Source organism: Lycorma delicatula, chromosome 3, assembly GCF_047948215.1.
Source record: "Lycorma delicatula isolate Av1 chromosome 3, ASM4794821v1, whole genome shotgun sequence".
Classification (NCBI taxonomy): Eukaryota; Metazoa; Arthropoda; class Insecta; order Hemiptera; family Fulgoridae; genus Lycorma; species Lycorma delicatula.
In genome coordinates, this window is record NC_134457.1 from 37,147,225 (window position 1) to 37,172,888 (window position 25,664).

The window sequence follows — 25,664 nt, forward strand, 5'->3', positions numbered from 1 at the left end:
GTTGTATAATGTCTCAGTTTCGCGGTCTTAGAGAGATTCTTCTCTCCAAGAGAGATATATTTTTGGTAATAAATCTAAGCTTCTCCAGTTTTGATTTCTATCTTCAATTGATTTTTTTATCTATTCCTGTTCTAACTTTTAACTTTCCGTACGTAGTCTCTATTGTATCTTGCGTGAATGATTTTATGTTTATCATGATTTCCGTTTTGATAAAGGATACCTTTAGGCCTGCTTTCTGGGCTATTTCTGTTAACTGTTCTATTTGTTCTACCGTGTTTTCTTCCGATTCAGCCAAAAGAGTCATGTCATCGACGAAAGCTTAATCAAAACATCAAACAACCCGTTTTGACAAGAAATTTCGCTTATTTCTTCCACAAACTTAACATTAGAGACTGTTTTTTTGAGTAAGTGTAATGAGGTACAGAGTTTTCTGGTCAACTCCGTATTCTCTTGAAGTTTGGAAAAGTTTTCCAATCATTTATATTTAATACAACAATTTTTTTCTAATCTTTTTTAACGTATCAAATACGTCATATGGTGCCACTGTAGAGAGTTGCATGCCGTATTTTTTTCTACGGCTGAGAAAATACTGGGATTATTGATTTAAATCAATGATGGAATACGTAGTTTACAAATATTTTTTTAATTTTCAAAAATACATTAAACAATACATTTCTGTGGCAATACGTCATTAGTTATAAGTTCGGCTTTTTCTTTAATATCAATCGGTGTCAAAAACATTTCTTTCTCAGAATTCGACATAATTAACAAAAGGATAAACAGTATAATATAGAAACTTATGTCAATATTTTTCATCGTCTATGTTATACGTATTAGTACCAAGGGGAAAATATAATTTTTTTTTAGAGTAATCTTTTTTTTTAAATCAACGTTAGATGTCTGCAAAATAGTAACCGTGGAAGAGAAAAAATCTAAAGTTTAAAGTGTTATTACTTTCTTGTACGAAGTAAAGGAAGTATTGTGATCGCGAAACATTTCAGTTTTCATATTTCAACGGAAGTATCCTTTTTGACCATCCCTGAATCCATTTTGACTAGTTTTGGCGTGACTTCTGTACGTACGTATGTATATATGTGCGTACATATCTCTCATAACTCAAAAACGATTAGCCGTAGGATGTTGAAATTTTGGATATAGCACTGTTGTAACGTCTAGTTGTGCACCTTTCCTTTTGATTGCAATCGAAAATAAAATTAAAATTTTAATTAATGAAATATTTTGATCTTAAAGGGAAGGCAAATAGGTTCGAATCAGACTTCATCTTCTTTTGTTTTTTTAACTTTTTTTTTATTTATTTTTTCGAACTTTTCTTTTTTTTAATTTTTAATATAATGATTTAATAATTATTAGCCTGTGATTATAAAAAAAATTACAGTAAATAACAATTGAATAATAAAAAAAAATGAAAAAAATTATCAGTGAAATAAAATTTTATGTACTTTTAAAAATGTGTATATGTAATTTAATAGGGAACTATCACATATGTGTGTATGTAATAGAATTGGTGAAACGTCTAATTATTTAATAATATTAACTGAAAATTATAATTTAGAATCGTATTACTTTTGTTTTTTCTTGTTTAATTTCTGATTAATTTTATCTACATGAAAGGTAATTACAGAATGACTGAAAAATAGACCCTTTCAAGAACATGTACACTGAGGCATACATGCACACATGTCCGATCTTTAATAAATTGCAAAAAATTCTTATCTTTTAGTTCATTACTCTTCTGATATTGTCGAACAATATTCTCTTTAAATCGGAGTTGATCATTAATTTGTTTATTTGTTTTTTGTTGCCAATCATTTAATCGCTCTTTGGTTTGATATAATTCTCCTGATCTTAATTTGTGTACACGTTCTCTAGTTTTAAAATTTTCTTTCTCTTAATATTCATCGTCCTTTCTTAATCTTTTTATTCTTTCCTTGGTCTTAATGTTTTCTTCCTCTTTATATTTATCATTTTCTCTTAATTATTTTGATTCTTCCCTTGTTCTTAACATTTTCTTCCCTTCATATTCATCTTCTTGTCGTTTTTTGAAATATATTTTTTCATGTTATCTTTCTTTTTCGTGTATGATTGTTTCTTTTTTATTTTTGATTAGTCACCAAATAATCTAATAATAAAAACTGAATATTTTACACCTTTAGGTAAAAATTAACATTTCTAACCAGTATATAGGAGTTCACTAAACGGAATGGTTTAATTATTATTAACTTTTGTTTATACGACATACCAGAATCTAAAATTTTTGTAATCAGCAACTCACGAAGATAGAGAAATAATAATGATCTAGTAATACGAGTAATAAAGGGAATTTTACTGTATCCTAATATTTTATGTAAGATTGTTGAATTAATAATTATATAAATATTTGATGTTAATACAAACTAATATTTCAGCAATTGTGTAACTGTGCACTTTATTAAAGAATTGGAGGATCGTATCTCACTTTCAAATGAAATAAGTTTAAATGAAGTGCATCAAAAAATGTGTATATTTAATTTAATAGGCGTACAAGGAAGTCATGTGGTGTCCACATCAGAATTTTTATTTAACCATTTTCTACCTATTTTTCCAACTTACATCAAGATTAAATAATTTTTAAAACGCCCACGTAAACGAATTTCGGTATGTAATAGATATTCCACGTTAAGTTTACTATATGGTGGATTCATTAAGATAATACGAATTTCATAGATAATATTATGAAATAAAAATAAAATTATGGAGATGAATGATGAAGGTAGTTTTAATATTAATTAAAATCCTGGATTGGTCGACTAATGGTGACCAAATTATATTGATTCGTAGTCTTAATGCATCATGAAGAAACTCTCCTGAATGAAAAGTAATATGTAGATTTCTTTTTTCAAACACCATTTCATTTCGGTTGTAATTGTTTGTATTTCAAATTACCATTCACATTTTTTTATTATAAAAATGAACATAACAGTTTTTTTTTTTTGAAAAATTAAAAAGATAATTTTTATGTAAGGTCAAAGAAGCTATTACATTAATTAAAAAATAGTAATAAATGGATGGCACATTTCATTCATTAAGTGTGTCGAAAAAATATTGTATTAATGAATGTGACTGGAGAATACGCACTAGACTATTAATTATTTACTATTGTTAAAAGGCAATTTATAAATTAAAGTTGAAGTTAATCTTCAAAGATATAATGTATTTTTATTTGTATTTTTCGTAATAGTATTTGTATACTATTATGCTAATTTATAAATGACATTATATATTTTAATACAAAACATTGATTGCAAATCTTTCTGCTTGATGTTGTACTTTGCAAAGATGTTGACTCTTAAAAAGAAAGACGTATGTATTTCCCATTTTGCTAAATATGAACCTGTTATTATAGTTCAACGTGCGTTCCAAAGAAAGTTTAATTGTAATTCTCCGAGAGTGACAATAACGTTCGTCGGTGGCATAATCAGTTTAAACGACCGGATGTTTATGCGAAAGAAAAATTACGGGACGACGAGGTGTCTGAAAAAAATTTTGAACGTGTCAGGTAGTCCTTACTGCGTAGTCCTAAAGCACTTCTTAGGAAGACTGGCCGCGAACTAGCGATGCCGGTGTTGAAGTGTGAAATTATTTAAGGAAAAGCTTTCATATGCGTTAATACCGTTTACAGCTTTAAAGCTTTGAAACCTACCGGCTACGCTGTGCGTACCGACTTCGCTATCGAAATGTTGCAAGATGAAGATGATGGCTTCTCGATGGTATTGTGTTAAGTGATGAATTAACATTTCATCTTATTAGAAAAGTTAACACTCACGATTTCCGTAACTAAAGTCAGGAAATCCTCGTGAACTCTTACAATGCGAAAGGAACTCCCTAAAATTAAATATGTTTGTGCTATATCTCGATGACAAAATTACGAGCCGTTCTTTTTTGCTGAAGCAAGCGTAACACGAGTCGCTTATTTGAATAAGCTATGTACACAGCTATTTTCTCAACTGCAAAATATCAGAGAATTCTATTTGGCAAAAAATGGCGACCACAAATGTTATTAGTTAATTAAAAATTGAAAAAAAATTAATAAAATTTTCAAGTACTTCTTTTAAACTTAGTCTTGAATGTAAAAAAAAATCGAATGTGGACACCACGATTTCCTTGTACGCCTATTAAATTACATATACACATTTTTAAAAGTACATAAAATTTCATTTCATTAATAACATCTGATTTTTTTTCATATTTTTTATCATTCCTATTGAATTATTATTTATTGCAAATTTTTTTACAACTGTAGGTTAATAATTATTAATAAATCAATATTTAAATTAAATAAATAGTTAAATTAAATTTAAAATAAAAAAAGGAAATGAATTCGAATTCGAACCGATGAGCCTTCCCCTTGTAAGATCCAAATATTTCATTAATTAAACTCTATTTGGCTATAACTCTGGAACCAATCAAAATAACTACCACTAATGATACATCGTTGAAAAACTCTCAATAAGGGCATATTACTGCAGTTAAAAAATGTCCAAAATCCAAATTCTTTGGATATATATATATATATATATATATATATATTATATTTTGGATATATATATTATATTGGATTATATTATTATTATTTTGGATATATATATTATATGGATATATATATATATTTAATTATTTCAGCTTAATTCGGTAAAATTCTGATGCAGTAATTTGTTTTTATCTTCATAAAATATTACTTCCTATTTGGGAAATAATAATTTTTATAAAATTTCAAGCTAAAAAGAGAGAATTGCTTAAAATGCATATTTAAAATTTTTAATTAACTTTTTCTTGATATTTATTACATTCATTTTAACATTTCTTTATTATTTTTTGATCTTATTTTATGTTAAGTGTATAGCAAGGCAGTTAATATGCTACTTATTTGATTATTAAAATAAAATAAATAAGAAAAATAAAAAAAACATTAAATGAAGTAAAAAAAAGAAACACGAAAATCTTTATTAAACGGAATGCGTAAATCAGAGTGAATCATTATTAACATTCTAATAATTTAGAAATAGGCAATAAAAACACGATTGTTGTTAATCGTCTGATATAAATCGATAAAATAAGTTTTGCTTTAATGTACCCCCAAAATTATATATGTTTTCTTTAAAATAAAATTTTCTTTAAATTATTTCCAGTTTTTTTAAAAATCTTTTAATAATTAATATTTCTGGCTGTATTCCTATTAATTGGAATTACGGCCATCTGATGATGGAAAGCTCGTTGATCAAAAAATTCTTAAGCCACTGACACACAAAGCTGTTTTGACCGAAGCGTTTGTCGAATTTATAATCTAGTCAATATACAATTTAATTTTTAAAAAAATATGACAAGCCGTTTTCCAACCGACCGACCGATGAATGGAGAAGATGACTACCCGAATCGATTTTCAGTTCTTTAAGCGATTGTTACTTTGCTGACAATTTGTTCCGTCGGACAAAGCGTTTTTTAGGTTTTTTTATTATTTTTCTATTAAATTTTATTATATCGTTTGCTTAAATTTTTTTTTAACCAAATTGAAGCTTATTTTTTATTTATGTAATTGAATTACAGTAATTAATATCATTAAAAGAATGGAAAAAATTTACGGGAACACTTAATTAGTGAAGTCATATTTAAAATTATGGGTAATTCGTGAAAAGAATCTGATGACTCCGAATAGATTTATAAAAGTCTTCTTCGTCTTTCTTATTTTGGAGAATAGATTATAAAAATAATTTTTCTCTGTTTTCTTTTCTAAACACTCGGCTGTACCAACATTCATCATTTTTCTTTACTCTTCTTTTCCAAAGATAATACAATAATAACAGAAGTATTTTCGCTCTGCATGGTCGCACATTTTATATATTTTTACCGAAGGTCATGTATCACGACCTATCATAGTGTTATATATTTACCTTTATTTCCATAATCAAATTCATTGTGTTCCGACTTGTTAAACGAACTCGTAAATTAAAAACAATGAATGTGCTACTGCTATTAATTTTGGCAAGAAAGGTAAGGCAATATTAATTATTTTATTAATATGACTTGAAAAGATATACGTGTAAATTTTACAATTTAAAAAAAATAATAATTTAATTAAGAGAGAAATAGTAAGACATAGAAATAAAGTTGAGACAATGAGAGTGGTGGAAGAGAAAGATTGATTAATAAAAAAAATACAAATAGTAATTTTGCGTTTGTGTGGTTTGTGTATGCGTGCAAGCGCACGTACGTGTAGAACCATTCTCAATAGAATCATAGTTCATTTATTATATATGTATTATACTTATTAGTCCTTGAAATCGTGTTTTCTAACTGAGGGAACTTTACCCGTACTGCACGATTGGATTGCAAAAAAATTATCACTACGTATTATGAACAAAGTTCACTCCGGTCAGCTTAACATGCCAATAATCAGAATAGAATGCACATAGCATATCTTTAATAGTTTTCTTTATTCAACAGTGAATAATTTTACATTAATTAGCTTTTTAACATTTTCATATTTTCTATTCACCACTCTGACCTCCATATTTTTCATTCTAATAATTCCTAATTTACCGACAACGTCTCGATACCTTTTTATAAAATCCAAAACGTGAAGAATTAACCTCTTTATACGTTTTCACTGAATCATTATAATTTGCCATAAGTACACGGTAACATTAATTTATTTTTATTTCTTCAAAGTTAAAACAAATAAATTTAACATTGCTTTTATGATTTTTATTTTATATTATTTTTTACACGAATGCCCAATAAGAAGTGTAATATATTTAGGGTGTAAATATGTATATATATATATATATATATATATATATACTGAACTGATATGCTGAACTGATTTATATATGTGACCCTGCGTTAGAATTCTTACGTTACCGGGAGTGTCATAGGTTATATACATATGAATGTAGCAGAGGAGATTTGCCGGTTAAAGCACAAACTTTAATGATTTGAATTGATAAACTTTGAACTGTAAGCTTCTGTCACTGTGTGAGCTGGGCTTAAACTGAACGATTCGAATCAACCAAATGAATAATATTACAAAAATAATAGAATTAAATTTAAGTCAAATAAAATAAAATAAAGTAAATAAATTAAAAATATCTCTGCTTTATAATAATGGGCTTCCCGTGGGAATTGCGTGTGAGGCTAGAATGGTGAGGTGAAGCGAGCACCTTGTGTGAGGCTTGACCAATCATCACAACTGCTAACAAACAGGATGCCCCTCGGGCGCTGTTTAGGGAGGTTCAATGGTGTTCTCTTATAATATTTCTGCAAACAATCGTTCGATTTTCAAAATTCAAACGGGATATTTGCTAGTATAATACAATATCACGATGAAACAAAACCAGAACAAAAATTAACTGATATACTCAGAAATGGACCTTATTAATACGAGTGCCTAAAAAGGAGTGTAATGTATTTATGGTTCAGGAATGTATGTTTGTTCCACTATACCATTTCAACGACTGAACCGATTTAGATGTGTGAACCCGTTGGAATCCTTACATTACCGGTATTGTGATAGGCTGTATATATAAATAAATAAATAAATATATATATATATATATATATATATATATATATAAACATTTAAAAAAACTATATACAAAATTGTCACCCGCACTCTAATTATCCTATATTAAAGAGCAATGTTTGTCAGTAATATTATATATTGCCAGTCGTGTTTTTAAGTTTTTAATATTTATTATTTAAATAATTAATATTCGATTCTTCTTGGCTAGACTGTTGGAGAAATATATATCTACAAGGTCGTATTACATTCGATTTCAAAACTAAAAGCCTGTGGTTAAAAATTGCTCGCCTTATCTCAACTAAATCGTTCAACTCTTAAACTATATTAACCTCTCTTATTTTATAATTTATTCATAAATTCCCTTGCGGTTACATTGTTTAACAAAATTTATTTTTTCCCAATATGCATTACATAATGTAATTATGTCCATCCAGACTAACTTTGTGCGTGAGAATAAACTTCTATAGTCTATACAAATTTATTCTACTAGTATTAAAAACATCATACTTAAAAAAATTACAAAATTAAATTACAATCTTTCTTTGCAAAAGAACTTTTTTCTCTTTTTTCCTGTTTAGCCTCCGGAACCACTGTAAGGTATTACTTCAGGGAATGATATGTAGCAATGTAGGGTGATGCGTTGTGAAGCCTTTAAAACACATTACTACACAAAAGAACTTTACAGCATTCCAAAAATTTTCTTTTAAGATAGGATTTTACATATAAATACAACAAAGAAAATGAAAAATGATTGAAAAAATAATCATCATATTTCAGAGGAATAGTTCAAATACAAGAGTTTATTAAATAATTTTATATTAAACAGAAGCAAAATTTTTAGGACGGCATGGATGAAAACGATCAAAACTTCAAGGACTTAATCCTGAGGCTATAAAACGTTCCACACAGTCTTTCGTCCGACCGAAGCGACTGAACCAATATTTTCTCTTGAATAAATTATCATAATTTCCATGAAACGGCTTAGGTTAGTGACCTGTTCCGGTTTTCCAGCGTTTTCCTACGTCTTCTCTTCTCCTTCTTCCTGCCGATTGCCTGTTTAGGAATTTTTATCATTCATTCTTCTTTTTATGTAACTTCTTATATTCTCAGTTACAGATCTTATATTATTATCTCTTCTAATGCCTTCATTAGAAGAAATAATAATTCTTTTGAATTTCAATTCAATGGCTTGAATAGCAATAAAATCTTTACTTTTCAGTACCGATGCTTTAAGGCTATGTAATACTAATAAGTTAATCCTGTATAACTTTAAAATATTTTCGTTTGTTGCCGTTTTACGTTTTTTGTTTTTTAATTTATAACTGGACAAACAGCTCTAAATTTATCATTTTATTGCGAGCATCTTCATTTATTCCAAAATAATGGATATATCCTAAATAATTGAAAGAAAAGTGAATTAACCGATTCACCTATTAACCTATTCACCTATTCACGATTAACCTATTAACGAAAAACCTATTAACGATTTTCATGATTAACCTATTCACGAAAAGTGAATTAACCTAACATTACCCTTGATTTAATCGCGAAAATAACTTTAAAATCCGTAAAGTTAAATTTTTTTTACAAAAATCTTATAATTATTAGATAATTTGTATACCTTAAAAATAAAAAATATTGCTATGTTGTCATGACTTCTCTCTTAATGAAATGTCTGTGTAAATAATAAATGATTTTAATAAAAGACGTTAATAAGCTTATTTGCCAAACTGGTATTTGTCATTTTCATAAATTTTCAAATCATTTAAATATAAATTAAATAATCTCTTGAATAAACTGGCTTCTATTTCATTTTTTTTTTTTTTTTTTTTTAATTATTTGGGATATTCTGATAATAGAAATATTAAAATGTATATTGAAATGTTGTAAAACATGGTTTATTTTCCCGGCTGTAGCGATATGTGCTGTTATAGTTATAACGAGAAAGTATACCGATCGGTAAAAAAACAACATTTTTAAATTGGTCTTTTTTAAGTTTTATGCCTAAAGGAGAGATTTCTAAAAAAAAAGTTTTAAAAAATAGATTTAAATAAATTGTAAATAATCAGCAAAATAAATTATTATTTCAATACTCCAGAGTCCAAAACATTTATTTTTATCAGGCGGACGTTTGTTAGAATGTATGTATACAGAGCTATTTCAAATTACACGATGATCTCCCGGGAGATGATTCTATAGCCAAAAATAAGAAAAAAGGTTCATATAAACATAAATCATAAAATAGTTCGTTAGCGAGTTTCGGCTTGCGAAACATTTAGCCCTGCTTTCTATTCCCTCTGAAATTAAACCGTACTAAAATTCTTGGGGTGCAAATGAAAGGACAAATTTGGTGGTTCCTTGTGGTTTTTAATCTAAGAAATTGAATAAAAGTAGTCGCAGACTTCTATCTCACTTAGGTTTTAAGAAAAACGGGATAATATACAAAAAGGTTTTGTCGGAAATACACTTTTTTTTAGTTTGGAATAAAATAACTGTGTTAATTTGCCAATAAATAAATAAAAATTTCTAAAATTTTGTAGGGAATTTAATTCTGAGAAACTGATATAAATAACGTCTGTAAGAATGATACATAAATTTACGAAGTTTCCATTACCGATACTACTGAAACTCTACAAAACTTTCAACGAAGGTTCAAAAATGTTCTGTGAAAATTTCAACCTTCTAGAATTTATAAAAACTAAATGGCGGCTTTCAAATAAAAACGTCAATTTCATATAAACCGCATTTTTATTGATTACAAAATAGCTACTAAAAATGATTAAAAAGAGATGATGTATTGTTAAACAATTATTAAAATTGAATAAAACAAGTTGGTCATTATCATGACTAATTATCTAACTGTTTTTTATTACTCTAGTTCTTATTATAATCTGGTTTTAATCATTTTTACGAGCTATTTTATAAGAATGAAAAATGTGGTTTACCTGAAATTGATGTTTTTATTTGAAAGCTGCCATTTTGTTTCTATAAATCCTAAAAGATTGAAATTTTCACAGAACATTTTTAGAACTTTTTTTAAAAGGTCTAAAATTTCAGTAGAATCGGTTGGAGAATGGGCGAGTGATACTAAATCAAAACCGTATACCTCTTCGTGGGACACACTATATAAAATCAACTGTAATTTTAATTCTATTTAAGTAATAAAATATTATAATTACTACAAACCTTACAGTATTCTACTGATAAGAGTTCTTTCCTAATAATTCTTAATTTTATGTACATCTCAACCGTGTCATGTGTGGTAGACAGAGTAGTTCGGACCGTCTCAAGTGGAAAGATGTGATGTAACGAGAAAGATATTTCTTATCGTTTCATCTTCAAATTAAATACGCTAAAATACCGTTTTCTAACTGTAATTTTCTATATGTTTAAAATTAAATAACCTTAATCTTAACAAAAATCCTCCGCAGTTAAAAGGTTTTTAAACAATAAAAGTTTTTTCACTTACTGCTTGGTTTTTCTTTATATAAAATCTCCGTTAAGTATTATTTTTTTTTTTTTTGGAAATTTCTGCTTCTTCAGAAAGAAAAAGATGATTTTCATTTTTCTAAGTAAAAAATAAAATATAGAAATAGATGTTTATGATCTCAGTCATTGAAAGTTGAATTACTACGGTATTATTATCTGCTGGTCGCTTGTATACAAATTTTTTTTATCATATTTAAACATATTTTTAAATTTTGAACTATCAACTTTTGAATTAAGTTAAATGTATTATTTTCTTAATCTAATCATCGTGTTCGAATTTTATTTGTTCTTTAATTATATATCTTCATTCCGGTTATTTTTATTATGTGTAAATTATTGAAATTGTAACGGAATTAAATTTATTATCCATGATTTTTAAAATTTAGACAATCTGTAATAGGACATAAGAGTTTATTTTCCATGAACACCATAATACAATTTTTTTAATTGTATTAAAAATTTATACCGCTATTATAAACATTAGAGTAAGATTTATTGTTACTAATTTATTTAACTTTTAGCGAATTTTTCTCCTATAAAAAAGCATGGTGAGTTGGTTTGTTTGCTGTTGTGCTCACATTTCTATTCTGTCATCATAGCAACAGAAATATAATTAAGTAAAATTACTAATCTTTTTTTCTTTAATGAATATCTGTAAAATACTTAATATCCTCACAAACATGAGGATAGAATGCGTCGAGGGTTTAGGGGACGGAGCCCCCTGGCTAGATGGTCGGCGAACCTTGAGCGGCTAGAAACTTTAAATACCGTTAAAGACATTCTATTTTCATGTATTATTTTTTTTTGCATTATTTCTTGTTACTATTTTTTAACAATTTTTGTTTACTATTATTTTAACGCTATTGTTGTTTGTTTATTAGTTAGTATTTACGCTTCCTTTTCATTAGTTTGTTTATCTATCCAGTACTTTTGACAAAATGGATTTATTGGATCTTACTTGTTTGTTAACTATGCTCATTAACATGGGTTTGTGTTATTATAATCACTTACTGTTTACTTTCTTGTGGGGGGGGGTTAACATTCAACGGTCATCTCTCATGTAACATTTTTAACATGTTATATAGTTATGGTTTCCACAGAAGGAACCAACTGTAAATTTTTGTTCTACAGAAAAAAAAATTAATGTAATCTGTACTACTTCTTATATAATTACTGAACAGTAAAACACTAAAAAAAAAGAAAATTTAACAAATTCTAAACCCGCGATAATCAAAATTTTGACCTATCTCTATACTTTCCCTTTATACATAAGCTGCTGAAGCAGCTATAAATCTATTTCTGGGAAAGTAAAATTTATTAACTAATGTTATTAACTAAATTTATTAACTAATGTTAACTATATATTATTAATTAATGTCATCTAGGTAAGTCGAAACCTTTCCGATTTGAGTTGAAATTTTAGCTGGATCTTTAGACTTGGCTGTTGTTCTTAGTTTTTTCGTGTGCGATACATTTCTTAAAAAAGTTATTTTCAGTATTAGATTTCACAACGGTCCTTTTTAGGATTAAAATCTAATTAAGGAACAATTAATTTTTAACAAATTAGTTAATATTTTAACATTGCTATTTTGGAATGAAATTTTCAAATTGTGTAAAAAGTAGCATGGAAAGGAACATATATGAAATCATTATTTAAATTCTGATATCGGTTCTTTTAAAACGTACAGATAGAAAAGAAATCTTTTTCTTTAATTAAATAAAAACACTTTTTTGTATTCTCCGTCGTAAACAGACTGAATAAATTGATGAAGTTATGTTACTGAAGTATTGTATATATTTTTTTGGTATTTTTAGCTACCTAAATACGTTAATATATCTTTAATAATAATTATCTCTTATCTTTTTCCTTTTTCAGACTAATACGAAGAAACCATAACTAATCTAAAAGGTTAGTAAAAATACTGTAACTTTTTAGTTTTTTCTTTTATTATTCTTTTTTCTTTTATTAGTTAATTTTTATTTATTTATTATTAGTAGCTAATTACGAATATATTTCGTTTTATTGGACAGTTAGATGAATATATTGATCTAGTATCAGTTTTTAGTTAGCACTATGTTATTAGTTTTAATAAGGGAACATTAATCAAAAACAGTTTTACAAAGGTGGCAACGAAGCCAAGCGATCTATAGATATATTTGGTTTGTATACATCTTACATTTAGTTGGGTAAGCAAACCTAACCGTAAAGCGAAGGTACTCAACCTAATGATAAAAAAATATAAAAATTAAAAAATAAGATTACCAAAAAATAATAAATAAATTAACTAAAAAAACGAAATAAATAGAACTGAAAAAAAGAAAACAAGGTATGAAAATAAAGGATTAAACATCGTTTTGCAGAATCTAATAAAATAAAATAATATATGACCAACCAACTTTCAGACACTTTTAATTTGTTTAAATATATTTTTCTTGTTGTAGAAATAGCGTACATTTAAGGTAGTCTGATGATTAAGTTCTTACTAGGTCTTACATCGATAAGAAAATTTGATCCTCCAAAGGAAATATTTAAATGCAGATCGGAAGGCTCTAAATAGTAATTGTCCTATATTAAATAGGTCTGAATAGTGATTATTCTATACTAAAGAGCTGACTGAGTTCCTCGAAAGACTTTTTGTTGCGGATGAGACAGCAATTTTCCGGGATCCAAACAACTAATGACTAAACTCTCCAATTGAGTAGGACTCCGTGCTGCTTTGGCCTGGCCCTTCACAAAGATACGACTGCTTAGATCTACGACAGTTCTCTAGAGTAGTCTCTTGTAGTTTATGCGCTGTCACAGCCCAGCACAATATTATTGGCAGTATACGACGTTCCACTTTTCCCTGTCCCCTAAAGCATAAAATTCGACAATAGTGGGCATGATCCTCAATCTGATGCCGACGGCATTACCTCTAATCGTACTGTCATCAAATTCTACAACGACCGTTTTTGGGAGTTCACCGGGCTCAAGCTGGTCTTGGCGTACCGCACTCCACTCGAGTTTTCTGAATATATCAGTTAATTTTTGTTCTGGTTTTGTTCCATCGTGATTTTATATTATACTAGCAAATACCCCGTTTGAATTTTGAATATTGGAAAATTGGTTGTGAAGATATAAAAACATTCCCGAATAACCGTGATCTGTTTGATCGAGAGTGTAGTACCTGATGCTTGCAAAAGTTAGTCTTCAACCTACTAACAGTCGAATTAGAGGTTCTGTTGAATACGGACCTACTTCTGTGCGCCCTATTTTTATTTTAGTTTTTTATTGATGATCGGTTTAGCTATCTGGTCTGGAGGATTGGCAATTGTTGGTAGAATATAATTGGATGTGCTTTTTATCTTAGATTGATTTTGGAAAACGGACTTACATTTTTATTTTTTTAGCTCTACGGCCTTATTGCCATTGACAATAAGATCTATACTTGACTGTCAGCGGCGGTTTCAGATAGAATTGACTATTATAATTCTGTTTCGTTAGGTGATAAGAATTGGATAGCGGAATCAATTCATTTTATTTCAGTTATTTGTTATTTATTGATAACATAAACTGGTGAGGCACTGTATGTTATTATCATAATTTTTTCTTCTTTCCGTGATAAGAACTGGATAGTGGAGTTAATTAATTTTAATCTCAATTTTAAGTATAATTTTTAGTTTTCCCTCCAAAGTCGAGCGGGGTGTCAAATTACGCTGAATTTGGCACTGTTTAATTCCGTGATACAGAATGAGGCGTCGCTCTCTTCCTTTGTTCGGGGTGCCGGAACAAAGTAGTTCGATGGAGGTTGGTACGTTCCGAGCGCAACAGCGGAAAGCTAGGAAGACGGCGGAACAATAAGGGAAGAAACGTTGTTTGCCGGTGTTTTCCGAGGAGGAGGAGCGCTTCCATGGTTCATTCAAGGATCTGCTTATCAGACTCGGTACAGCGTTGTTTGACCTTAAGCAGAATTTAGGCTCAAATCTTGCGAAGTATATTACCCGTCATGAGCCGGAAGTGACGGCCGTCTTCAAAGACCTGAAGGCGTTGCCGGAGATGTCGCCGCCGCTTGAGAGGATCACGCAAACTATGCAGATAAACGACATTCACGCCTTGCTCAAGGAAGATCTGACTGACTGACGTGGACCTGGTTGATATGCTTCCCCGTAGATGGCCTGCTGAACTTAACGGAAAAATACCGCTGCTGGATACAGTGCCTTCTGTTGCTGGAGACGCCTGTAGGTTTGTTGATCTGGCTTGCAGGCAGGCAGCGGGTGATGAGGATGCTAAGCCCCCGACTCTGAAGCCTGGCGATATCGTGCGTGACATATCCTCATTGATGGATGGGGATACAACCTCTCCCACGAAGTGTGGCTACAGGGTTCATTGCAACTCTTTACTAGCCGAGCGCGACACATTGATGACGATTCTGAGGACCACAAATTGCCTACTGCAGAGGTCTTCTTTGCCAGTCTTTATACTAACGAGTGGTAATATAGGTGTCTTAATCAAAAAGATGTTGATGTACCTGTTTCGTCGTAGCTTGGGATCGGTTTCCGTTGTTATGACGAAGTCCACGTCAACACTGAGTCAGCAGCGGTTCCACAGCTCCAGTGGATGACAGCCGCACTATAGTAGTGTGGCAGCCGGGAAGTCCTACGCAGACGTACTACGAACAATGAAAACCTCAGTAACAAAGGAGGAAGCTGGTGATGTCCTCTCGTTGCGCCGAGGAAGGAAAGAAGAAATAATAGTAAGAAGCCTTTCGGAACTTTATCTTGTCATCACCAATTGTTCCTATTGGTGATATGTTACCCATAAGTTGAATCTGTAACCATAATTTTGTAATTTTACTCTTTTTTTTATAGTTTCAGTGGAGTTGTATTTCATTATTTTGGTTAACTTTTAAAAAACTGTGTACTTTTTTGTCACAACAGTTTTACAACGCTATAAATCTAAACTAATCTAGTTATTCTAGTAGATAAATGCAAAAAAAGTAACATTGACAAATTAGTTGTTTTATTTCAATTATAAAAATAAATTATAAATTTTATGAAACTGTCAAATTATTTTTCATTATGATATTAAAAAAAAATTAGACAACAGAAAATATATATGTAGATAATCTTTCATTACAATTAAAATTTTTTTAAACTTTTATTACAACTAAATTGATTAAAAATAAATAATATTACTGTTAAAAATTTACAATGTTTAAAAAAAGCTGACAACACAGTTGTACCTACAACTTAACTGTAGGTTGCTTCTGATGCACGGCTTACACACACAGGTAATTAAAAATATTTATCATTTTATTAAATGTAATATTTTTTTAAATTTAATTCAATGATTCTAACTAAAGTGCGCGCGCACCCGTATTTAATTCGCGCGGTTGTGGTGGTACTAGCGGGGACGATCGGTACTAACTAAACTACTGTAATTTCACAACCTACATAAAACAGATTTCGCTCGTGCGGTCGGTAGACTGGTTAACTGCGATGCTTAACGCACCAGGTACCGAGTCAACCGGGCGATCGAGTTCCAGACCCAGCCAAACCGAGTTACCTTTTTACACATTAAATATTATTCATTTATTTAATTTTACCATTCACCTGTGACGTTACAACATACCAAACGACTACAACAGCATCTTTTGGGATGGAGGTACGATTTTGCAAAACCTTTTTTGCAAGAATTGTTATATTTTAATCGTTAACAAATGTGCATAACAAAAATATGACCTTGATTAGGTGAAATCTCGAGATATTGAGGATAACCTTACTTTATAGCCTCACCCGCTTGACCTTTTAAGTTGAAATTTATGGCATCAATACTCCGTATATAGAAGTAATCTGACCGAGTTTGGTTAAAATAGGTGTAGTAGTTCTGAAGATATAAGATGATTTAGAGGTCAACACCAAACATAACCCCTTCACACGAATATTAACATCCAGAAAATTTCCATTCGTTTTTTTTTGGGTTCCTTAGCTGTCAAAATGTCAAGATCCGGTGAAAATTGCATATGGTCAAATTGTACCGATTGCAATACTTTCCCTTCTAGAGCTGTAGCTCTGCTACAGCGCTATCTAGATGGGAAAGTAAAATAATCAATTTAATATTTAAAAATAATTTAATAATTACAAGATTAAAATCTACAAAAATAAATTCACAACCAAACGTGAAAATCTAAGCAAATCTCACTTTAAAAAGTATGTTTTACAATATTACTTATATATTATCGATAAATATAACTGGATATGAGGTGTAGCTCTTGAAAGGTTGTGTTTAATGTAAAATGTCAAGAAAGATTTTTTTCCAAGAGATTTTAAAAATCTCTTAGAATTGTGCGTTGTTAAGGAGCTCCCGTAATAACTCGATCCATAAAAAGGTTACCAGTAAGCAATGTTCTTAAAGTTCATTAGTAAAACAACCTTCAATTCAAAGACCATAAAAACAAACAATAAACAAATAAATAGTTAATAGAAACAAGCAAATAATCAAGCGATAGCGAGTCGATAGAAATTGACAGAAACAAAACAACTTGTAACTAAACAAAAATACATCCCTAGATTTGGCGGTAGTAATTTCAGACTCTCATTAAGTAGCCCCAAGTAACAACTTGGGGCTACTTAATGAGAGTCCAGGGGCCCACATTTAACACATTTAAGTAGCTCAGATTTAACACTGTGCTGTCTTACAACCTCACGAACTGTCGGAAGCTCCAGATATTCGTGAATCTCATCATTTCATGTGAGCCGTAACACCTCCGCAATTGTTGTCGTTTCCATGTTTTGGGATCGTTGTATCATATCTACATTACTATTACTTGTTATCCCCAAAACTTCCCATTAAAATTCCAGATTGGTCGTAGGATAGCTTTGCAAATCTGAACTTTATTGGACAAATGTGATGTGATTTTTTCCGCAACAGCCGATGCAGTTCCTTATACATCGCGTTCAGTTGTTTTCTTTCTACCCTCACGTGATACTTCCAAACGCCTATATCTAGGTGCAGTCCTAGGTACCTCACCCTCTCTGTTTATGAGAGTAAGAAACCGAAATGGGACAGTCACTCCTCATGGTGAATGTGTCATGCTTCCATTTATCCTGATTAAAGTTTATCCTCCAATTTTTTGCTACGCACAGACAAGACCCAGTACCGTTTGCAGCTCCCGCGATTTTAGTTCAAAATCTTCCTTAAAGGCAAGGATACTGGTGTCAACGGAGATTTTAAACATGCCAATGTGGTGTGTCTTAATTAACTCAAAAATCAAGGAAAAGTTTCGCACTACTAAAGATTTTAAAGTACTTAAAGATCCCAGTGGTGTCACAATTAAAATGAACGTTCTGTGTACACACGGTTGAAGAAGGTTCTTGTTAAATAGATATCAGTTCGAAAACGATTTTTTTCAATTTATGTCTATTCAAATATTTCCCTTCGTTTTTGGACTAAAAGGTAAAACTATGCGTTATTCGATTTACTCAAAACTAATTTTTAAGCCTAAATTTATGATTTTAGATGTAATTTTACATAAAAACTTTTAAAAAAATTAGTTCCAAGATCGTTCATTGAATATTTTTTGAAAATTCCCTTCAAAATACCGTAAAAAGATAATAAAAAATCTGATGTGGACACCACATGACTTCCTTGTACGCCTATAAATTACATATACACTTTTTTTTTTTTTTAAATGAAAAGTACATAAAATTATATTTGATTAATAACTTCTGATATTTAAAAAAAAATATTATTATTGAATTATTATTTATTATAAAACATTTTTTTACAATCATAGGTTAATAATTATTAATAAATAAGTATATTTAAATTTAAAAAAAGTTTAAAAAAATGGAAATGAAGTCTGATTCGAATCGATGTGCCTTCCCCTTGTAAGATCCAAATATTTCATTAATTAAATTTTTTTGGCTATAACTCTTGAACCAATGGAAATAAGTACCACTTATCACTTACAATGTATCGTTGAAAAACTCTTAATGAGGGCATTACCGCAGTTAAGAAAAAGTCCAAAATTTTAATAATTTTGAATTTTTTGCTTTTTTGGACACTCTTGGTTCAGTCGATTGTAATTAAAAGGGGAGATGCACAAGTAAATGTTAAAACAGTCCAAAACTTAAAATCTCAACATCTATGGTTAATCGTTTTTGGGTTATTGGAGATAGATACGTACGTACGTATATATGTACGTACAGACGTCACGCCGAAACTAGTCAAAATGGATTCAGGGATGGTCAAAATGGATATTTCCTTTGAAATCTAAAAACCGACATTTTTCACGGTCCACAGTACTTCCTTTACTTCGTACAAGGAAGTAATTATTGAAGAAAACTTTCTGCTGTAAATCTGTAGATTATTTAATTCTAAACAAAATCGCGTAAAAAAATCAGCACTAAAGATGACATAAGAGTAACTACAGTGACGTATTGTTCTACATTTCAGGCTGAAAAAAAGAAGAAAAATTTTTCTTAGCTCTAATTTGAAATAAATTACGTTCAGTTTAATTTTTATATGATCATTACTTATTATTTTAACCACAGGAATATCCCTGTCAGGTTTATCAAAAATATAATATATATATATTATAAATATATATATATATATATATATAAAGAGGGAGAGAGAGAATTTAAAGTAAATATTCGTTACTAATATTTAAAAAAAAAAGGAATAAGTAATTCGGTGAGTGAATCTAATTGAGTTAATTAACTTCAGTAATGAATAAATATATATGTACAGTGACGGAAAATATCTTGCGATAAACCTCTTATGATGTCAAAATTCATAGGTCAAGCATTTTTTTTTAAGTATGAATAACTAAAACTAAAAATATTTATAAATATTTTTTTAAAATTATTAATGATGTTAATTGAGTTAATATTTATCGCTTTATGTATGATACTTTTCATACTTCATTGTATTCATAAAAACTAATATTACAGATAGTCATTATCAATTAAGACCATATATTTTTATTTATTTAGTTGTTTTTAATTTTATTATTTCTAGGTGGTAGTTAATTTTAAATTTAATATACTGTGATATTATTAGACCAATCTATTATTATTACTTTGTTAAATATGATTAAATATTTGTGTTTTTTATCATTACATCGTCATCTTTGACCTCTGTTTGTCTTCTGTTTGAAATAAGCGTAAGAAATTTAAAATTTTTACTGAACTTTTTTATGTTTTTTTATCTGTTTATGAGTAGTAAATTTATTTGCAGTACAATAGAAATTGTAATAATCATAAGTAAATGTTAATTTATAAGAATATAGTATATTAATAATTAAACGGTTTATTTATTAGTAGCAAAATTATCTAAAAAAAAACAACAAAAAAACTGACAATATTTAAGCGAATTTTGTGTGTTTGTATGTATGGAGTAAAGCGCTTTATGATATTGAAAACCAAAATGGAAATGTATCGAATATTTTGAAAACTAATAAAGCAAAAGTATTTTTAAAAAAGGTGTTTAATGTAGTTCATATTGAATACATAATTTCTATAATCTGAATTACAAAAAACAGAATTTTTACTACTGAATCTTATAAAGAAGAGTTAGGATTGTGAACGATTAATTAAGGTTCAAATGCCTTATGTTTTAATGACTTGGCATTTTCACGCACGCTACAAATCATTCATCTCATCCTCTGAAGTAATGCTTAACTATGGACTCGGAGGCTAAAAAAAAAAAAAATTAAGGTTTAATTTAGGCATTAATTTAAAGGAAATAAAAACTGTACGTAAAGACAACAGATTACGTTAAGTAACTGGGTATGTAGAATGTAGTAGATATTTCAAAAATTAAAAGATTAACGAACAAGAGTTAAACATTAAAAAAATAAAAAACACGACTGCCAAAAAAAAAAAAAAACATTACTCTTTAATACAGAATAATTAAAGAGCGCACGGGTGACAATTTTGTACGTATTAATATTTATATAATAATATATATTAATATTTATATAGCCTATGACACTCCCGGTAACTTAAGAATTCCAACGCAGAATTATATATCTAAATTGGTTCGGCCGTTAAGCTGCTACGGTGGAACTCACACACACACACACATATATATATATATATATATATACCCTTAATACATTACATCCTTTTTAGGCAGTCATATAAAAATAGAAAAGAATAGAGAACTGCTTCAAACCAATCAAAGAAATTACTATAAAAATTATTAACAATTCAAATTAATGGAATCCTTCGAAAGGATCGTTTGGTGCTGATTAGCATCACCATCACCAGTAAAGACCCAATAATATTATTAATGGTGCCCATATTAAAAGTATTAAAACATTTTATTGTATTAAATAATAAAATGAATAGATTTCTCACACATTCATTCTCCAATACGCATGATGTATATATATATATATATATATATATATATATATATATATATAGAGAGAGAGAGAGAGAGAGAGAGAGAGAGAGACCCAACTTATCTAAATTACTTCACAGAAATAAAATACACATTGAAAGGAATGTGTGTCTTGTTTTTATAATAAACAGGTTGAATTTGACAAAAAGGACATACTAAACGAACAAATTGGATAGATCAATGATATTTTGATATACATTTTATTGATATGCTAAAGGAGTTTTCTAACCTTTTTAAGATGGGTAGTATTAATAGTAGTGGTACATGTTACTCCAATGAAAAGGTACTGCTAATTAATAATGAAAAGTCTTTTAGTTTCGTTAGTTTTTTAACCGAACTTTTATCATTTTAAATTGTTATCGCATTTCAATGGTGCGATTATTTCTAGTAGGTGAATTCAGGTAACTACTAATATTTATAAACTCGTTCTAGATTCTATTGTTTATTTTTATTGTAGAATCGTTATAAATGATCTGGTTATTTGTATCTCTTATCTTATCACATTTAACACTTTTTTTCTGTTTGTACGTAGTTAATTAAATATGTTAACACAATTATGCATCCACTACAAACGAAAACAATGTTCAATGTTCAATTAGTTAATCTAAAATGAAAGTTATCACCACTGTACTACGGTTTTTGGCAAATTGCTCTACTTAAAAAATACTGAATTAGTAAACAGTTTTCTGAGATACATCAATGTATGTTTACTTATATGTTAATACTTATCAGTGAATTAGTGTTTATTTATTTTTACATTTTTTTTCTTAAAACCAGTGAGTGTTTAGTGTTTATAGAAAAAAGGTTTGGCTTTATTATAAAGTTAAAACATTTTTATGTAAAAAAAAATTGTTAAATAATTTTATGTTTATTTTTAAATTTACAACATTTTTCAACTTAAAACAGAGTATTTTCGTCTCTCGTTACTTTTGAACTTTTCATCAATCCTCTGACGTAAGTGCGTGTTCCTTCTCTACCCCTCCTATGCTTTATAAAGGTTACAATTTTTTTAACATATATAAACTCTTTAGATTTATGGATTAGGAAGGTCTAGAAAAATAATAAATTTACACGTTATATCAACTACTCACCCCTTCAGATCCGATTTGCTAATTCAGATACTCCCAAAATAAATGAAATGAAACTCCTTCGTTTATTTGTTTTGTAGCTAATACCATGAAAAATTAAAACCCAAAACATTTTTTCTACAAAAGTTAATTTCAAATTTATTGGTTGAAATATTTATTATTTGAATTGTTTTGAAAAACAGTGTTAGCTGAGTTAGTAAATCAAAGAAAACGTTTTTGTTTGTGTCTGTAGGACGTATGTAATATTTTAAAATAAAAAAATATTTTATATTTTATATAACTCTGGAGAGAATATTCCTAAAAATCTTTTGTTTAGAAAAGTTGAGAATCCTTTTAACATTTTAATCTGAGGAATTTTCCAAATTTCGCTCACATTTAAAACAAATTCATTATATATTATCGTTAAAAATCAATCTTGATATTCTTAAATGATACATAAACGAAAAAAATCGTGAATCAAAACAATCGTCTATGACATTTTAATTTTGTATGAAACCCGTAATATAATACTCGTATCATGTAGTGAGATAATTATAAAAAATCTGATGTGGACACCACATGACTTCCTTGTACGCCTGTTACATATACACATTTTTTTAAAATGAAAAGTACATCAAATTATTTTCATTAATAACTTCTGATATACTTTTTTTATTGTTATCATTGAATTATTATTTATCGTAAACTTTTTTTTTATAATCAGTGGTTAATAATTAATAATAAGTCAATATATTTAAATTAAAAAAAAGGAGATAAAGTCTGATTCGAACCGATGTGCCTTACCCTTGTAAGATCCAAATATTTTATTAATTAATATTTTATTTGGTCATATTTCTGGGACCAATGAATATGAATACCACTGATATATTGTTGAAAAGTTCTCAATGAGGGATTATTACTGCATTTGAGAAAATGTCCAAAATCCAAATTTTTGGATTTTTTGGACACTTTTGGTCCAATCGATTGCAATCAAAAGGAAAGGTGCAGAACTAGATGTCACAATAGTCCTAAATAAAAATTTTCAACATCCTACGGCTAATCGTTTTTGAGTTATGCGAGATACATACGCACATACGTACGTACAGACGTCACGCCGTTTACTTCCTTTACTTCGTACAAGGAAGTAAAAATTATTAAAAAATAATTTACTATTCAGAAGCAGCTATTGAAAATTATTTTTGAGCACAGTTTTATGTGCACGTTGGACGGGACTAAGTAAAGTGTTTTTTTAATTAAAGATTCATTAAAAAAGCATTTATTGTACTTTATTTATACTTGTTGTACTTTATTATAAATGTACTTTACTTATTATGCTGTTTCCGAAAAGAAAATTTATTTATTGTATTTAAAATAAATTGATAGAAGCATTTCCCAAAAGGTACAGAAATTTATTAAAAATGGGAACGGAAGCATAATAAGGTCCTTCCTCGTAAGCCGAAGTATTTTATTGAATTCAACGGAACGAAAATAGTTCTGTTGTCTGATTGGTGAAAATGAATATTATTAATTTTTTAAGAAAAATATAATAATATAAATAATAATATAATAATTAATAAATTAATATTTTAGCAAAAATTGGACATCATAAATGTAAACACAGGGGTAAGTTAACATATTTATTGTTTTAAATATAAGGTACACACGATTCGTTCTTAAGGACGTTCTTAAGGATAAATTATCTGATAATCCATTTTTGTATCTTTAAAACTCATTCTGACTTTTAGAGATGAGATTATACTTTATATGAGAATATTTGTAAATATAATAAATATTTAACAACAAAAACTTTAATCCAAAAAGTTGTACAAAATTAGGGTAAAAACTTCTATTTGACAGTAATCTGCTTTGAAAATTTTTTAATCGTTTACTTTGCACATGAACGATTTTTAATACTTATATTAAATTTAGTATTTTTGTTGAGAGAGATAGAAAGTAATGGTAAATTGAGTTTAATTTTAAGAAATTAAAAATATAATGTAATCTAGTTAGTTGATTTAATAAAACATCTTCCGCTATAGAAAAATACTTTTATCATTATGTCTATATACAAAGAGATGACGATTAAAAGATAAATCATCATCGGAACAGTTTTTTATACTGTATTGTTAGTTAAGCTTTTTCTTGTTTTGTTACTCTTAAAAAATTTCCTGTAACAAGATTATGCAATGTAGAATAGACTTAATATTTTTTCTCATTCACTTACCTTCTAATGTATTTTTATCAACCGAGATATGTCAGGCTATCAGTGAAGGTAATTTTTGACAAATACTATTTTATTATTGTTTTGTTTACTATTTAGGTTTACATCAGTTATTAGTTCTATTTGAGTAAATTTTTATTTCTTAATAATTAATTTTTCTAGTATATTCTCATCAGAAGTCAAAGCCGTATTAAAAAAATGATTAAACTTGTTTATATATTCGATCTTAACTGAATGTAGTAGCATTACCAAGCAATATTGCTTACGGCTCCATGCAAGCTTCAGCAGTCAGAAAATCGTGCGATTTTCAAGTAGAAGAGATTTGGACTCATGCAAACTCCAACGATTTTAATGGTTTCTTCTTCTTCTTATTATTATTTTTATTATTATCATTATTCACTTATTTGCACTAAATATTTAATAAAACTGGCAACACCGCAAACACTAAACAGAAAAGCAAAATAATTACTAGGGCTATAATTACAACTTAACAGTAATTTCATCCATAAAATTTAAAAGAATAGTTTACTTAAGAAAGTTATGGAGTTTTTATTTCTTCTCCAGTTATTAAATTCAACAAAGTGAAGAATATTATACTAAAACAAGCAATCAAGGTAGTACTTAAAGGGAAGTGAAGTTATTCGCTACGTAACCGCTAAAAATATAGAACTGACAGATAAAACATAATGCAATATTTAAAAAAAAATCTGATATAGCATCGCATGACTTCCCTGTACACATATTAAATTATATATACACATTTTTTTTTTAAAATGAAAAGTTCATTTAATAAATGAAAAGTTTTTTTTTAAATGAAATAAAACTTTATTTCATTAATAACTTCTGATATTTTTTCATATATTTTTTTTTATTGTTATTATTAAATTATTATTTATTGTAATTTTTTTTATAATCAAA

At 28.6% G+C, this 25,664-nt stretch overlaps 1 protein-coding gene across 2 annotated transcripts in view; it reads left to right on the forward strand.

The window, feature by feature from the left end:
- Positions 1 to 25,664, forward strand: part of bgm (acyl-CoA synthetase bubblegum family member 1) — a 159,406-nt gene that overhangs the window by 30,065 nt on the left and 103,677 nt on the right. The window contains exon 2 of one of the 2 annotated variants that reach the window (XM_075359653.1): positions 12,942 to 12,974. The exons of the other annotated variant lie outside the window; for it this stretch is intronic. The gene's annotated coding sequence lies outside the window, so the exon portion shown is untranslated. The remainder of the gene's footprint in view (positions 1 to 12,941; positions 12,975 to 25,664) is intronic. 2 annotated transcript variants of the gene reach the window in all.